Genomic DNA, 17,781 nt, shown 5'->3' with positions numbered 1-17,781 from the left:
ATAAAAGCTTCCTCCCCAGGCTGTGCGGGTTTGTAGATGGACATGGATTTTTTCCCCCTTCCCACCAGCCCCCTTTCTCAGTGGCTTCTTGGAGTTGGCTGATGCTACTCTCAGTATAAGCATGCTAAGTCGCTTCAGTCATGTCTGACTCTGTGACCCCGTGGACTGTAGCCCACCAGGCTCCTCTGTCCATGGGATTCTCCAGGCAGGAATACTGGAGTGGGTAGCCATTCCCTTCTCCTGGGATCTTCCCAACCCGGGGATCAAATCGAGGTCTCTTACATCTCCTGCTCTGGCAGGCGGGTTCTTTACCACTAGCGCCACTCTGTGTAAGAGGGAACCTGAAAAAGAAGAGGGGCTGGAATCATCTCCCTCGCAGACTCCATTCCCAAACCTGAGGATGGCCTGATCGAAAGCTGTGACTAGAAGCGCTGAGCAGGCTTCCTCCCAGCTGTGGGGTGACGCACACTGACTGCTGGTAACCGGGGGGAGGAAACTCAGGTTCCTTTTTCTACAAAAGGCGGTCCTGAGATGGAGCCTGGGCAGAATCCCTCTGCTCCAGGACCGCCCAGCACAGCACTCCTGCCGCAGCCACGTGCCCGGGGAAGTGGGATGCCTTACACCGTTGCTGCTAGGACCTGCCCTCTCAGCCTGCTCATCCCTCGTCCCGGCATTTGCACAATCTCAGGGGCCTCAGCCCTTGTTCTGTGATGTGAAGATGCAGGAGGCGAAAGCAGAGCCTTCTAATGTATTGTTAATAACGTACGCTTCTCTCCTCCTGCCCTCTCGTTTCCTTCTTCTCCTTCTCTCTCCTCTTCTAGTTTGATTTGCCCTCTGACGTCGTTTCACCTTCATTCCATTTTGCCCTTTGACTCCTGCAAAACTTGGGAGATCAGTTTACCTCCACATGAAGAGACATGGAACTCTGAGACTCGAACACTTAAAAAAAAATTTTTGTTGTTGTTATTGGAGTATAATTGCTCTACAATGTTGTGTTAGTTTCCCCTGTACAACAGCGTGAAACAGTCATGCTGCTGCTAAGTCGCTTCAGTCGTGTCCGACTCTGTGCGACCCCAGAGACGGCAGCCCACCAGGCTCCCCCGTCCCTGGGATTCTCCAGGCAAGAACACTGGAATGGGTTGCCATTTCCTTCTCCAATGCCGGAAAGTGAAAAGTGAAAGTGAAGTTGCTCAGTCGTGTCCGACTCTTAGCGACCCCATGGACTGCAGCCTACCAGGCTCCTCCATCCACGGGATTTTCCAGGCAAGAGTACATAGGTATACACATATCCCCTGCCTCTTGAGCCTCCCTCCCACCCCGCCATTCCACCCGCCTAGGTCATCACAGAGCACCGAAGTGAGCTCCCTGTGCTATACATCAGGTTCTCACTAGCTATGTTTTACACACGGAAGCGTGTACATGTCAGTCCCAACCTCTCTGTTCTGAGTCTTTGAATAGATCTTCACCTCTGCATTTCTCAGACAAGTCTACTTGACAAGTGACTGCAGTGTCTGCTAGGGGACCGCAAAGAGAAGGCTGCTTCGACTTTTGGACTTCTCATAAGCCACCTCTGCAGTGTCCCGGCCAATCTCAAAACCCAAACTCATGCCTTCCTTCCCATAGCTGGAATCAGTGTTGCTTTTCTGGTTGAAAATGGAACGTTCGAGACAGCCTCAGATGTAAGCATTTTCCAGGGCTTCAAGGCAATGGCACGTATCCTGATTTGTTTCTCACCCTTCTGAATTGGATTTTCTCGGGGGTTTCTGTTGGGCTAGTGTGTGTTGGTTGTTTTTCTTAGAAACAGGAGTAGGGGAGAAGGGGAGAGAAAAACAGCTAGGAGGGGGACAGGCAGCTATGAATGCATTTACCACATAAATGGTGGGTCAAGCAGAAGTGTTATGGGTCCCTGGTTTTCTAAAGCTGTATTCCAGGCCAAAGTGAATATGGTTTCTTAGGGAGTAGACTAGGAGGGCTCCAAAAAGAGTGACTGGGGGGGGGGGACGCTCTGTGAACACAGGGGGCTTCCTAGGTGGCGCTAGTGGTGAAGAATCCTTCTGCCAATGCAGGTGGTACAACAGAGGCAGGTTCAAGCCCTGGGTTGGGAAGATCCCCTGGAGGAGAAAATGGCAACCCACTCCAGTATCCCATGGACAGAGGAGCCTGGCGGGCTACTATCCATGGGACCGCAGAGAGTCAGACACAACTGGGAGACTAGACAGCAGCAGCAGCTGTAGGAACAGCCTTCTCTCTCAGCCCAACAAGCGCCAGACTCCTGAGGGCACAGGGAACAGACCCTTCCACGGCTGGAGCCCACCCTCTGGAGGAGACCCTAGGGCGCATCACCTTATGGATTCAGCCTGTCCCCTGCTTTACACTGAGTCCTTGTCAGGTCACTTGGCTTTCTACAGTTCCATTTCTTCATCTGGAAAAAGGGAGGGTTGGGCAGGAGCTGTGCTACTCAATACTGGCTGCAGAACAGAATCGCCGGGGACCCTTTAACCACCCTGTATCTAGAAACATGCCTGGTTAATTTGCTCTCAGGTAAGCGAGGCCTGGCGTTGGTGGCTTATAAACCTCCTCAGGTGATGCTTCTGGGGAGCCAGGCTGAGAAGCTCTGCCCAGCTCAGGATCAGAATGTGCATGTGAGTTACATGGATCTTGTTCAATTTCAGACTCTACTTCCGCGAGTTCCTGGGGAGCCAGAGGTTCTGTCCTTCCAGCAGGCTTCTGGCAAGGCTGGTCCTCAGACCATGCTCTGAGCAGCAAAGGCGGGGGTGGTCTTCAAGGTCTTTACAGCTCTGATATTCTGCTGCTGCTGCCTGCTGCCAAGTTACTTCAGTCGTGTCTGACTCTGTGCAACCCCAGAGACGGCAGCCCACCAGGCTCCCCCGTCCCTGGGATTCTCCAGGCAAGAACACTGGAGTGGGTTGCCATTTCCTTCTCCAATGCATGAAAGTGAAAAGTGAAAGTGAAGTCGCTCAGTCGTGTCCGACTCAGCAACCCCATGGACTGCAGCCTCCCAGGCTCCTCTGTCCATGGGATTTTCCAGGCAAGAGTACTGGAGTGGGTTGGCACTGCCTTCTCCATCTGATATTCTACACTTCCTTAATTATTTTCTTGGCAGGGAGAGGGCAGGGAGTGAGTGAAAGAGAAATTATTTTAATGGTGTAGTGGGAGTAAGTTCCCGTTCATCACTGGAGTGAAATGATGTCTTTGGGAAAATGTGACAGTATTTGGCAGGTAGGGTTCAGTTTGTATCTGTTTTCAATATTGAACTCGGTTTAATTAGGGAGAAAAAGGAAAACAATACATGCGTGTTGGGATGTGTGTGTGTGTGTGATAGAGAGAAAGAAATCGAGAGAAAGAGAGAAATAGAACCTGCATACGAGCATCTGTGTGTTCAGTCGTGTCTGACTCTTTGCAACCCCATGGACTGTAGCCTGCCAGGCTCCTCTGTCCATGGGATCTTCCAAGTCAAGAATGCTGGAGCGGGTTGCCATTTTCTTCTCCAGGGGATCTTCCTGACCCAGGGATCAAACCACATCTCCTGTATTTCCTGCATTGGAAGGTGGATTCTGTACCACTGGGCCATCTGGGAAACCTGAGAAATAAAGAGAAATACAGAGACAATGAAAGGGGGCAATGAGTGAATGTATGAGTGTTCCTAGGGTGAATGTTCTGAAGAAATGAATTTTAAGAGGGGCTCAAAGGGCATGTGTAGCTTCTCCAGGCCCAGTTATGGTGAGGAGACTAGAGAAGAGGGGCAGGTTTTATTCAGCTGGGATTGAAGGTGGAGCTCTCGCTCCCAGAACAGTTCAGAGGCCAGGAGACTCCATCTCCTCAGCACTGTCTCATCCCTGTGCTAAGCAGCTCTTTGCTTAATTTATTCCTGAAATTCTAGGGACAGCTTTGGGCTTATCAGAACTTCCCATCATTTGAACCTAGGAGTAGATGTGAGATTGTGCCTTTCTTGGTCAGAAAATTTCAGCTGGCTGCTTTCAAAAGGCTCTCTCTCCTTGTACCTCCCCAGCCCTTCAGCCTGACTATGAGCCACGAACACTATCTTGGAATGTGAAGACTCAGTCTGACTTCTACACAATTAAATATATATTTTAAAGTCAAGGTCACCTTAGAGATGTTGCCTGCATTTTTGCCTTCTGCTTTTCCTCATCTTGATAGAAGTACAGATTCCCATACATGAATGAATTCCCCCCGGTTTAAAATTATATTTAATTCAGATTAAACACTTCAGACTTTGTGATAGTGATTCTCCTGCCCACATAATTATGGGGATTTGTTTTGCTTGAGCACAGGTCTCATGCAGAGCAGTATTTCTTGCTAGAATTCACAATCCAGGATTTTGTCACTGTCCTATTTTCAGAGATTTCTCCAACTTGTGGTTAAAGAGAGAAGAATGTTTTTGTGATAAAGATATTTTCCAGTCTAGAAAAAGGCAATTTCTCTCTCTCCGCGGCATCATTTTAATCCCCTCTCCTCCATAAGAAGGATTCCTCACAGCCTCACTTTACACATCTATCTAATGGGAAATACCAATTCTACCCCACTTCTTGTGCGGATCAGCTGAGGTCAAAGTCCTGAAAGCAAGGCTAAGGCCTCAGGTATTAGTCACATCTTTTCCTCCTCCTTCCTTTCCTCCAATTCTTATTTCTTTCTCTGCCTCAAATGCATTAACTCCTGGCCTCCTTGGCACTTTGATCAGTCATTAGGTCATTCAAGAAACAGTCTCCAAGCACTTATGAGACCGGCCTTGTGCCAGGTACCGAGAAAGGAGCTGAAAGACCACCTCTGTCCTCGAGGAGGACACAGAAGGAGGTGACCAGGATATTAAATACAGGATAGCAGGTTGGATTATAAAGGAGGGGCGCCTAACTCAGCCTGGCTGAGGATGGAAGGAGGTGGGAGTAGAGGGCCCGGGTGGTCGCGGAAGGCTTACAGAGAAGAATGATAAGTGGGAGTTAGCCAGACAGAACGAACGGGGAAGTGAAAGAACCTGTGATTTCAGCAAAATGAAAATAGTTTCGATGGTTCTTGTGGGGACCAAACTATCAATAATAAGATTCCCTGAAGGTTAGGACTGAGTGTAGGGGCTTCCCCAGGGGCTCAGTGGTAAAGAATCTGCCTGCAATGCAGGAGACGGGGTTCCATTCCTGGGTCATGAAGATCCCCTGGAGAAGGAAATGGCAACCCACTCCAGTATCCTTGCCTGGGAAATCCCATGGACAGAGGAGCCTGGCGGGCTGCAGTTTATGGGGTCACAAAGAGCCTGAGTGAGCATGCACGCACGCAGGACTGAGTTTGTCTTTCACATGATATGAGTGATTTTCTGACCCCTTGTGGAAGAATGAGTATTTTGAATTATCCTTTTTGTAAGAATAAGGGATCTGCTTGTTCCCAAGGATGTGCCCTGCTGCCAGGAGTTAGCCATCCACTTGTAGCTCGAAGAGCAGAACTGGAGGACCCTGGTGGGGAGTGAGCCCCTGACCATGGTTCCACTAGTCCAGTGCTCTGTCCAACTGGGAAAACTCATGCAGGCTCCTCATGGTGTTGGCCCTGACCTTCGAATTGGGAATTCGCAGACGTAATCCTTTATAGCAAGACCTTTCATACTGCAGGTTGCAAGCCATATTTCATGTTATGTAGGTTAGAAAATCAATAGGTTGCAACCAGCATTTTAAACAATGAAGTAGAAGAGAATAGAATATCAGAATACAGCCCACAAATAAGGACTAGTATTGTTTAGTGAAACCTGTGCTAGTGCTTGATGCAAAATGCCTTTATTTTTGGCTGTACCAGATCTTAGTTAGGGCATGCAGAGTCTATTTCCCTGACTAGGGATTGAACCTGGGCCCCCTGCATTGGGAGAGCAGAGTCTTAGCCATTGGACTACCAGGGAAGTCCCTAGAATGCCTTGTTTTACTGAGGATCATGGAAAAGAGAATTTGAAATATACTGGTCTGTATAGTGCTAGGTCAAGGAGGCTAAGATATTTCCTCTTGTTTTCTAACTTCAGTTGATTCATCATGGCTGGCTGGGGAACTGGATTGAAAACAGTTCAGAGGTGGTGCCTAGACTCAGAGAAAAAGTGCATCATGGATTAGCGGTGCTTAACGTGGCCTTACGGCAGCGGCCAGGGACCACAGGGCCTGTGCACTTGCCCTCCTTGGGGAAGGGTCTATACAGGTTAAAAGTAGTTGCTAGGGCCTTCCCTGGTGGTCCATCATTTAAGGGGCTTCCCAGGTTGCACAGTGGTAAAGAAACCACCTGCCAATGCAGGAGCCATAGGAGATGCAGGTTCCATATTTGGGGTTGGGAAGATCCCCTGGAGGAGGAAATGGCTACCCACTCCAGTATTCTTGCCTGAAGAATCCAATGAACAGAGAAGTCTGGTGGGCTACAGTCCATAGGGTCAAAAAGAGTTGGACACGACTGAAGCAACTTAGCATGCATCCACAGTGCACACACATATGTATGTAGTTACATGTACATGTACACATACATACACAGATACCTACACATACTTCAGTGTAGTTTTCATTAATAAGAAACCTCATTATAACAAAGAATTTAAATGGCTATTATTTGCTAATGAGATACCTTGAAACATTTCAGCCTGTTAAATAGTTTGGAAAGATACTTTTTAGGGCTCATCTAGTTGATTTCCATTTAGAAAGGGAAAGATTACAAAGACTGACTTGATTAACCCATGTGCTCTGAGACAGACATTTGTATTAATAACTTGAAAATTTCATGTACTAGGAAGCTACTGCCCAGACTGGTGTTCACAGGGGCTGGGTTTTCTCAGTCCTTTGAGACCAAAAGGCTTAGTGAAACATAAAGAAAGTGTTTCAAGTCGTACCAGCAATGGCCCATATAACAAAGAACCAAGTATCTGGTCCTCCTGACTGCTTTCCAGCACTTGTTGAGCAGCTCGTTCATTTATTCCACAAATATTTATGGTGGACCCAGTGTTCACTTGATGCCGTGCTCACAGAGCTCTTTGCTAAGCACTTGAGGTACAGCAGAAACCAAAAGCAGGCTTGGCCCCAGTTCTCGTGAAGTTTGAAGGTAGTGAGAGAGACAGGCAGAGATAGAGGAGAATGCAGGTGTGCGATGTGAGGAAGGAACACAGGTCTCTGAGGGTAGAGCGGAGATTCCATCTTAGACTGTTTTTCTCCAGTCCAGGGCCTCTGGGGAAGGCACATTCTTTGGGATTTGCTGCAGAATTTGAGAGGAACTTTGTACCACAGAGCCCTCAGCAAACAATTTCCACTTGACCCTTAAACATGAACTTAACGCATGTGATCTTCAATATATGCAAATCAATCAATGTGGTACACTATATTAACAAATTGAAGAATGAAAACCACACGATCATCTCCATAGATGCAGAAAAAGCTTTCAACAAAATTCAACATCCATTTGTGATTAAAAAAACTTTCCAGAAAGTCGGCATGGAGGGAGCCTACTTCAACATAATAAAGGCCATATACAACAAACCCGTGTGTGTGTGTGTGTGTGTGTGTGTGTGTGTGTGTTTGCATGCTAAGTCACTTCAGTCGTGTCTGACTCTTTGCAACCCCATGGACTGTAGCCTGCCAGGCTCCTCTGTCCATGGGATTCTCCAGGCAAGAATACTGGCGTGGGTTGCCATGCCCTCCTCCAGGGGATCTTTTCAACCCAGGGATCAAACCAGCGTCTCTTACGTCTCCTGCATAGGCAGGCGGGTTCTTTACCACTAGTGCCACCTGGGAAGCCCACAGCAAACCCGTAGCAAACATTGTTTTCAATGGTGAAAAACTGAAAGCATTTTCTCTGAAATCAGGAATAAGATGAGGGTGTCCACTTTCACCACTGTTATGCAGCGCAGCGTTGGAAGTCCTTGCCGTGGCAATCAGGGAAGAAAAAGAAAGAACACTGCATGTGAGATGGGCTTCCAAGCCCTCCCCTCCTGGTCAGCCTTCAGGCCTTTTAATCAGAGCTTCCTCTTCTTCCCCTCAATACCCTCTCCTAAAGCAGACATAATTACCTGCCTTTTGATCCCACAACTCTTTTTTTTGCTACCAGCAGCTCTCTGGTGCAGGTGGAAATACAGCTGTATTCCCTGAGACTCAAAAGGCTCTTCACAACTTCCCTGAATCTTTAAGAACATTTTCCTGGAAACAGTTTTATTAGCCTTGAAGCATCCTCTCATCCATTGTCCCTAACACCCTCTTTTATCAAAATTTTATAATGTGGGATTTAAGTATTTTTGAATGTTTTTAAAAATTTTTTATTGGAATATAGTTGATTTACAATCTTACGTTAGTTTCTAGTGTAGAGCAGAGTGATTCGGTCATACATATACATCACAGTCTTACTCTTTTCGAAGTGCACTTATTTATTTCTAACTTCAAATTTCTTTTTATCACCTCTTCCGTGTGTGGACCAATAATTCCTTTTTTAATCAATATTTTTTATTGAAGTTTAGTTGATTTACAACGTTGTGTTAATTTCTGCTGTACAACAGCGTGATGCAGTTATATATATATATATACATTCTTTCTTAAAGTATTCTTTCAAAGTATTATTGTGGTTTATCATAGGATATTGAACATGGTTCTCTGTGCTATATGGTAGGACCTTGTGGTTTATCTACTCTCTATATAAAAGCTTACATCTGCTAACCCTAAACTCCAACTCCATCCCTTCCCCAACTCCTCCCGCTTGGTAGGAGTTACCACCAGTCTGTTCTCTGTTGGACCAGTAATTCTTAAGCAGACATATTGGATGTGCTATTTCCCCACGTGTTGCTCACTCAGACTGTTACGTGCCTCTTCTCTGTCTCTAGTCTGTGCACTCACCTGCCTTTACACACTGAGAATGGGGAGGTGTGTCTCCGAGTTACCGTGCAGGGGACCCTTGGCTGTGCAGGGCCCTGGCCCCTGCCAATAGCCATCTCACACCAGCTCTGGCTTAGCCACCTTGTTGAAAATAGTCACTAGGGCAGGTATTTTTGTGGACTATGTGCCATCCACAGAGCTGTGTACTTTATGTACTATGTATTCCTCACCATGATTATATGGGGCAAATCTTTTATTCTCACTTACAGATGAGGAAACCAAGGCTTAGAAGAATTAAGTAACCTGCCTCAGTTACACAGCTGAAAAGTGTAGAAATGGGATTTGAACCCAGGAAATCTGTTCCATAGTCCTTACTCCTAGCTACTAATTTATATTGCCCTCACAAATAAATATAAAATATCATTAGGAGTATAAAGCCTATAGTCATTTCAGATAAATAACTCTGAAATCAGCATGAGGCTAAAACTGACCATTTTAAACAGGACATAAGGCGATTTTTTTAAAATGTATTTTTGGCTGCGCTGGGCCTTCACTGCTGCACAGGCTTTCTCTAGCTGCGGTGAGCAGGGGCTACTCATTGCGGTGGCCTCTCTTGTTGCAGAGCACGGGCTCTAGAGTACTTGGGCTGAGTCATGTGGAATCTTCCCAGACCAGGGATCAAACCCATGTCCCCTGTATTGGCAGAAACATCCTTAACCATTGGACCACCAAAGAAGCCCAAGGCAGTGTTTTGAACAACTTCTTGGGCAGTGATTCTTCATGTCTCGATCTCACAGGTCTCCTTGAAATGTGAGTCTGGGGTGTGGTTGGATGACTTAGAGTGAAACTGTATGGTGTTGGCACTCAGGGCTCTTCCTCTCTAGAATCATGGTGTGGCTTCTGCAAGATGGATGTGTTTTTATAATATGGAGACACTCAGCAGTTTCCAAGAATGATACATTACCCATTTGACCCAGTTTGTATTGTTCTTTATTTTTTCTCTTTATGTGCATGCTTTGTTTCCTTAAATAAGACCCTAAGCTTCTTGAGAACAATGTCCTTGAATGACTCACCCGTTGTGGTGAATGGTGCTTATTGATGGTGGTGGTAACAACTGCAGCTACTGCTGTCTCCTCCCACTGGCCTTTCCCACTGAAGGGTGTTGTTCTCTGAGTACGTGACTGGCTGCCTGCTAACCCAACCCAGTTCTGCAGCATCTGATGATGAATCGAGCACACTGAATCCTCTTTGCTTCTTCCCATTTTGTGTTCTTCTTCCACTAACCTCTGTAAATTCACTTGCACTGTTTCTTGGGTCTCAGAGTTGTTTGGACTCTGCTACAGCAGGGTCTGGGGCTTCCCAGGTTGCTCAGTGGTAAGGAATCCGCCTGCTAGTGCAGAAGACTCAGGTTCAGTCTCTGGTCTGGGAAGATCCCCTGGAGAAGGAAATGGCAACCCACTCCTGTATTCTTGCCTGGGAAATTCCAGGGACAAGGGGCCTGGCAGGCTATAGTCCATGAAATTGCAAAAGAGTTGGACACGACTTAGTGACTAAACAGCAACAACACAGTAGGGTCCAGACTATATATTATATCCCAGCATCTGTGGACTCAATAACAAATTTTAAAATCCACTTAGTTGGAATGATAAAGATGCTTTGCAAGCTTTTTGCCTCTGTAGCTCAGAGATTGCAGCAGTTGTGGTCATCCTCAGCCATGCAGGTGTTAAAAGTAAATGTCACTCCCAATGGATTGTTCCAACTTAAATTTAAAATCCTGGCATCTTTAGCCTGGCAATTAGAAGTACACACAGCTGAATTTGATGTCCTTTTCTAGGTGTGTCTATGTGTGTGGAAATAACTGTTCATTCCTGTACCTCTCCCTCCTCCCACTCCCTCCACTGTGCCCTGTGCTTACTGAGTTAAATTTGCTCTTAGACCTGAGCCTGGTAAATTCTCCCTTCTGGAGAAAGGTTTATTTAGGTCTTCTGCCCATTTTTTGATTGAGTTGTTTGTTTTGATGATATCAAGCCTCATGAACTGTTTGTATTACTGAATTTTGGAGACTAATCCCTTGTCAGTCACATCACTTGCAAATATTTTCTCCCAATCTAGGGGTTGTCTTTTCGTTTTGCTGTGCAAAAGCTTTTTGCGTTTAATTAGGTAGATTCTCCCTTCTGGTTTCTGGACAGTGCCTGGGCCCGGCTCACCTTTTCCTTTCTCCTAGTTTGGCTCTGTCTAAATTCTGCTTCCTATTTAAGTCTTGGAAAATTAAATCCATCTCCTTGAGGTTAGAACAGGGCTCAGGAAACTGATTAAATTCTTCCCAACCCTAAATCCTCTGCTCTTCTGTGGGGTTACTTCTTCGTGCAGCAAAATGAGCCAAAGCCTCCACTCAAATCCCCAAGTAATTCTTCCTGCCTTCTGCAGTTTATTGAATTCATCCTTCTTGAGACTGATTCGACTGTGGTCTCAAACATCAGCTCTGCCTTTCTGCCTTCCCAGCTCCATAGGCCTGAGCTAAAACCTTTCAGGAGTGCTGGTTTCCTTATTTTACCCTGCTTCTCCACGCTTTTGCCCTCACTGATGTCTGGTTTTCTCCTAATGCCAGGGGCGGGAGTGCAGTGCCATGGAAAAATGCCCTTAAAAAAATTTTTTTTTTTGCTATGCTGGATCTTCGTTGAACTCAGACTGCCTGCATTGAGAGCACAGAGTCCCAACCACTGCACCACCAGGGAAGTCCCAGTCCCTTATCTGCTAAGTATCACTTTCCTTACTTTTCATTGTAATTAAGGTCATCTGTCTGTAAGAGGCACTGTGAAAATGGTGAAGTGCTTAGCACTATGCCTGGTGCATAGTAAGTATTCAGTCTATATGTATGGTCAATGTTATAATTATGTTAACTTCTGTTTGAATATTATCAAATCTCTCCCATTTACTTGATCATTTCTTTGGAGAAGATGTTTTAGTTTAGCAAACATGATTTAGTCTCTTGCCTTTACCTTATCGGTCACCTTCTATTTGTCCAGATTTTCATGGAACGTGTAACATGTATGAAAGAAGGACTTGTTGTATGGGATGGAATAGTCAATTGATAATAGCTGATACTATTCAAAATTGAGATAAGAACCTGCAGGATCTGAACAGAGGAATTTTATAAGTTCAAGTTTAAACTTGATGATCCATTCTAGCACATCAAAATATGTCATCATGGTCTCAGAAGAAAGCCAAAAAGAAAGAAAAAAGGCAAAATGTACATCAGAGAATGAGAATTCTCTCCAGGAAAGAGAGATTTACAGCAACTCATTTCAACAACATCTTTTTTTTTTTTAATTAATTGCTTTGCAGTGTTGTGTTTCTACTGTACAGCAATGTGAATCAGCTATTCATATACACATATCTCTTCTTTTTTGCATTCCTTTCCCATTTAGGAAAGAAGTCACCACAGCGCATTAAGTAGTGTTCCTGGTGGTATACAGTGTGTTTGCATTAGTTATCTATTTTACACATACTATCAATAATGTATATGTGTCAATTCCACTTTCATCTTCCTTCACTGAAAAGGATTCCTCAACTTCTGAGGGCTCAAGCCCGGTCACCTGGGATGTCCCTTTGGGTAATTTCCTCTGCTTCTCATTTTCCTGCAGCCTGGTCCTGCTTCCATAATTCTATAATTCAAATACAATGGAAACCATCCTTCAGATACAAGGGAAACTGCTGTCCCTGTCAGCATGTCTGACTCCAGTTGTCATAGGAAATCAGTTCTCATATCTCTGGTGTGGGCAATAGTTTCACAAAGCAATTCTTCCTAATCATAGAAGCTTATACAGTACTTTTTGGGACCCAGGCATAGTCCTCTGCCCTTTAGAGGCATTAAGCCATTTAATTTTCACAGCCAGCTTGGGGGTGAGTGCTATTAGATTCCCATTTTTGCAAACAAAGAAACAGATATAGATTCAATAACTTACTCAGGGTTGTACACCTGGTGTTTGGCCAAGCCAGCGTGTGATCCTCTGGAGCCTGCCTTGAGTGTCTGTGCTTTTCACCACCCCTCTTACTGCCCCTTACCTCTCTTAATTACATGCAGTGCACTCTGATACTTTCTACTCTATACTTTTTTTTTTTTTACATATTTGGAATTTTTTTTATTTTCTTATACTTTACAATGTTGTGTTAGCTTCTGCTGTACAGCAAAGTGATTCAGTTATGTGTATACATATACCCCTCGATTTTGGATTTCCTTCCCCTTTAAGTCACTACAGAGTATTGAGCAGAGTTCCTGACATATACAGTGTGTTCTCATTCGTTATCTATTTTATACACAGCATCAGTAGTGTACGTATGTCAATCCCAATCTCCTAATTCATCTCACCGCCCCCTTTCCCCACTTGTTGACCATATGTTTGTTCTCTATGTCTCTGTCTCTATTTTCGGTTTGCAAATAAGGCCATCTATACCATTTTTCCGGGAGAAATATCAATAACCTCAGATGTGCAGATGATACCACCCTTATGGCAGAAAGTGAAGAGGAACTCAAAAGCCTCTTGATGAAAGTGAAAGAGGAGAGTGAGAAAGTTGGCTTAAAGCTCAACATTCAGAAAACTAAGATCATGGCATCTGATCCCATCACTTCATGAGAAATAGATGGGGAAACAGTGGAAACAGTGTCAGACTTTATTTTTCTGGGCTCCACAATCACTGCAGATGGTGATTCCAGCCATGAAATTAAAAGACGCTTACTCCTTGGAAGGAAAGTTATGACCAACCTAGATAGCATATTCAAAAGCAGAGACATTCCTTTGCCAACAAAGGTCCATCTAGTCAAGGCTATGGTTTTTCCAGTGGTCATGTATGGATGTGAGAGTTGGACTGTGAAGAAAGCTGAGCGCCGAAGAATTGATGCTTTTGAACTGTGGTGTTGGAGAAGACTCTTGAGAGTCCCTTGGACTGCAAGGAGCTCCAACCAGTCCATTCTAAAGGAGATCAGTCCTGAGTGTTCTTTGGAAGGAATGATGCTGAAGCTGAAACTCCAGTACTTTGGCCACATGTGAAGAGTTGACTCATTGGAAAAGACTCTGATGCTGGGAGGGATTGGGGGCAGGAGGAAAAGGGGACGACAGAGGATGAGATGGCTAGATGGCATCACTGACTTGATGGACGTGAGTTTGAGTGAACTCCAGGAGTTGGTGATGGACAGGGAGGCCTGGCGTGCTGCGATTCATGGGGTCGCAAGGAGTTGGACACGACTGAGCGACTGAACTGAACTGAACTGATACTGTTTTTCTGGATTCCGCATGTATGTGTTAATATGTGACATTATTATTAATATGTCTCAATGTGACTTGAGAAATGATCCCACAGCTCTGATGGTACTGACACGAAGCTTGAAAACCCTCTGTATTGGGAAAGGACCTGCCAGGCTGCCTTAGTCCAGTGCCTGACACGTTCCATTTGTGTCTCTCCTTGTTCGGACGCCACACTCACCCAGCAATGCAGGGCTTAGAATTTGGTCTCCCATAGAGGTCTGTCTGCAGAGAAAGAGCTAATGTATGGACTTCAAGTATCCCTGTGAATTAATAGATTGTCCCTCTGGTTCAGGCTCTGAGGCTGGAAGATGTGACTCTGTCCCCAGGAAATGGATTTTTTGAGAAATGGAGTCATCAGATCAGGCTTCAGTGCCCAGGAGGCTGAAGGCCGCACCCTGGACCTTGTCAGAATCTTCAAGGTCCACCCCGAGATGTCTTTCGTAGGACAGCCTGCAAGATTTCTTCCTGGGGTGGTGATTCCCAGCGTTGAGGAGGGGCTGCAGGAGCACGATTTATGTTTCCACAGCACTGAGCACCGTTTGTTCCACAATCAGAAACAGAGCTCTGCACCCTTGTTCCTCGTCTAATATATATCCTCATTGACTCACATAGCTTCTCACAGAAAAGAAATGCGTGCTCCTTTCCCCCCTGAGCTTTATTATGCGGCATGAATAAATGTAACACATAACCTGCAAATAATTGATTGAAATGCGATCCCCCTTTTCCTCTCATGCCAGCAATCTCTGTCTCGGAAGACGGTCTCTAGTGAAGCCAGGTCTGCATGTATTATGCATCTCTAGGATTATGCATTAAATTCTGGAGAACTAGCAAGTGATACCTAAATTCTTCAAGCATATTTGGTTATGCTAAATAATTGATGGCATCTTTTATTTATAAAAATTTACCTGCTGGAATTTCAGAACCAGAGGTTCTGCCAACCCATCTTCTCTATTAGATTTCAGCTTCCCGGCATGAAGTCCAAAGCCTCACCCGCAGATCTCAATCTTTGAAAGCTCTTAGGCGGGTCGCCAGGATGAAGTCCTGCATTTCCAGACAAGTGAGACGGACGGACCTGAAGCCAACACCTGTTCTGACCTCTTCCCACGGTCATGGGGACAAAGCTTACAAAGACCTGGGGAACTTACTTCCAAGTTTATAGCCTCAGTAGCTCGAAGATCCTAAATGGTGAACAGCGAGGGGCTTTCTGGATTTGGACAAATGTAATCATGTAGTGAGATAAGTTATAAGCCCACCTAGTTTGTATGAAGGGAAGGATCATGTGAGTGAAGAGAAGTATGAGTAACTGTCTTGGGAAAAGGAGAATTGAACAAAGAGGATGTTTTTTGTCTTGAAAAGTATATTCTGCAGGGGTAGGGTTGGGAGGAATTGGGAGTTTGGGATCGACCTATATGTACTATTGATACTATGCGGAGAATAGGTAACTAATGAGAACTTCCTGTAGAGCACAGAGAACTCTACTCAGTGATCCGTGGTGACCTAAATGGGAAGGAAATCCAAAAAAAGAGGGGATGTATGTATACGTATAAGTGGCTACCCATTCCAGTATTCTTGCCTGGAGAATTCCATGGACAGAGGAGCCTGGCAGGCTATAGTCCATAGGGTGGCAGAATCAGACACGACTGACTAACGCTTTCACTTTCAAAGAAGTTGATACAAAAAAAGAAAAAAGTATATTCTGGAGAAATGGTGAACAGAATAAATTAACCAGCACGTCCAACAAACACAAATTAATGGTGTCATCAAAATATTAATATTGTCATCAAAATTTTTCTCTTTGTCACCCTTTAAATTTTATTGAATAGAGGAAGGTGGATGTAAAAACTCAGCAGGCCTGTGACTTTTCAACTCGTTCTTAGGAAATAATCCTCATGTCATTCTAAGCTGCACTCTGTCTCAATTCAGAAATTAGGATGTCCGGGCCAAGGCGAGAATTGAACTTTTGAACTTGAGTGAATGTTGACCCTTCTCCTTTCTATTCTGAAGCCCGCATCAGGCTGGGGGCCTGCCTTGGGAGCGATGGTGGATAGGTGAGAGTCATCTGTGGTCTCTACCTCGTGCCTTTCCCCTCCCTAGAGTTTTCAGTTTGCCAGCTGGTTTTTGAGTCCCTGAGGATTGGGTGGGCAGGTTAGGAACAAAGGACTCAGCAAGGTTGGTTTCCCACTCTCTGAACCAGGCCAGTGTTTGATGGACTCCTTCTCTTGTTGGGCCTTGTTGCGGGATCTTTAGAAACCCACATTATCGGCCATCTCTCTCCTACAGTCCTCTGGGCATTGTTGTTGTTGTTCAGTCGGTAAGTCATGTCTGACTCTTTGTGACCCCATGGACTGCAGCACGCTTGGCTTCCCTGTCCCTCAATATCTCCCAGAATTTGCTCAAATTCATGTCCGTTGAGTCGGTGTTGCCACCCAACCATCTCATCCTCTGCTACCTCCTTCTCCTCCTGTCCTCAGTCTTTCCCAGCATCAGGGTCTTTTCCAATGAGTCGACTCTTCACATCAAGTGAGCGAAGTATTGGAACTTCAGCTTCAGCATCAGTCCTTCCAATAAATATGCAGAGTTGAGTTCCTTAAGGATTGACTGGTCTGATCTCCTTGCTGTCCAAGGGACTGTCAAGAGTCTTCTTCAGCACCACAGTTTGAAAGCATCAGTTCTTCAGCACCCAGTCTTCTTTATGGTCCAACTCGCACATCTGTACGTGATTACTGGAAAAACCATAGCTTTGACTACGTGAACCTTTGTTGGCAAAGTGATGTCTCTGCTTTTTAATACGCTGTCTAGATTAGTCATAGCTTTTCTTCCAAGAAGCAAGCGTCTTTTAATTTCATGGTTTCAGTCACTGTTTGCAGTGATTTTGGAGCCCAGAAAATAAAGTCTGTCACTGTTTCAACTTTTTCTCCATCTAGTTGCCTTGAAGTGATGGGACTGGATGCCATGATCTTCATTTTTTGAATGTTGAATTTTAAGCCAGTTTTTTCACTCTTCTCTTTCACCCTCATCAAGAAGCTTTTTAATTCCTCTTTGCTTTCTGCCATAAGGTTATTATGAGGCAGATGTTTGTTGATGTATATCTGAGGTTGTTGATGTTTCTGGGCATAAGAAGGTGCATCTGTATTCCAGGAGATCTCTTTTATTTTCTTTCTAAGATCCTATCAGTTCAGTGCACATCTCTACTTTCTTGCTGCTGAGGTCTTTCTGCCTCTGTAGGTGGGCCTATGAGACAGGAGCCAAGCTGACCCCACCCCAGCTTTCTCTTTGGAGTGATCACATTTGGTCCACAGACACACGTCAGCCAGGAAACCCCGAAAGAGCATGTGGCCCCCACACCTCTACCTTACTGCCATAGCCCTCTCTTTGTATAGAAAGCGTGAATCTAGGGCCCACCGTGTGTGCTGTTTGCCAGCTCTACAGTAAGTCCCCTACATACAAACCTTCAAGTTACAAACTTTCAAAGATGTGAAAGTGCATCTGATTCCAGCAAGGAACCAAAACCTGTGCCATCAACATCAGACGTGAGTGACGCTGCAGCTTGCCCTTCGTCTCTTATTGCTGACGATCCTTCATCAGACGTGAGTGACGCTGCAGCTTGCCCTTCGTCTCCTATTGCTGACGATCCTTCA

General features: G+C 45.3%; 1 protein-coding gene and 1 non-coding gene across 2 annotated transcripts in view; one reads left to right on the top strand and one right to left on the bottom strand.

The window, feature by feature from the left end:
* The window catches only part of SCD5 (stearoyl-CoA desaturase 5), a 172,510-nt gene that overhangs the window by 43,324 nt on the left and 111,405 nt on the right, over positions 1–17,781 (top strand). The window lies entirely within an intron of this gene.
* TRNAG-CCC lies at positions 5,842–5,914 on the bottom strand. The gene has a single exon. It is a non-coding gene; the product is annotated as a tRNA-Gly (tRNA).

The sequence above is a fragment of the Oryx dammah genome, unplaced genomic scaffold (assembly GCF_014754425.2).
Source record: "Oryx dammah isolate SB20612 unplaced genomic scaffold, SCBI_Odam_1.1 HiC_scaffold_3, whole genome shotgun sequence".
Classification (NCBI taxonomy): domain Eukaryota; kingdom Metazoa; phylum Chordata; class Mammalia; order Artiodactyla; family Bovidae; genus Oryx; species Oryx dammah.
The sequence above is the reverse complement of the archived record's forward strand: the minus strand, read 5'-3'. Positions and strand labels throughout refer to the sequence as shown.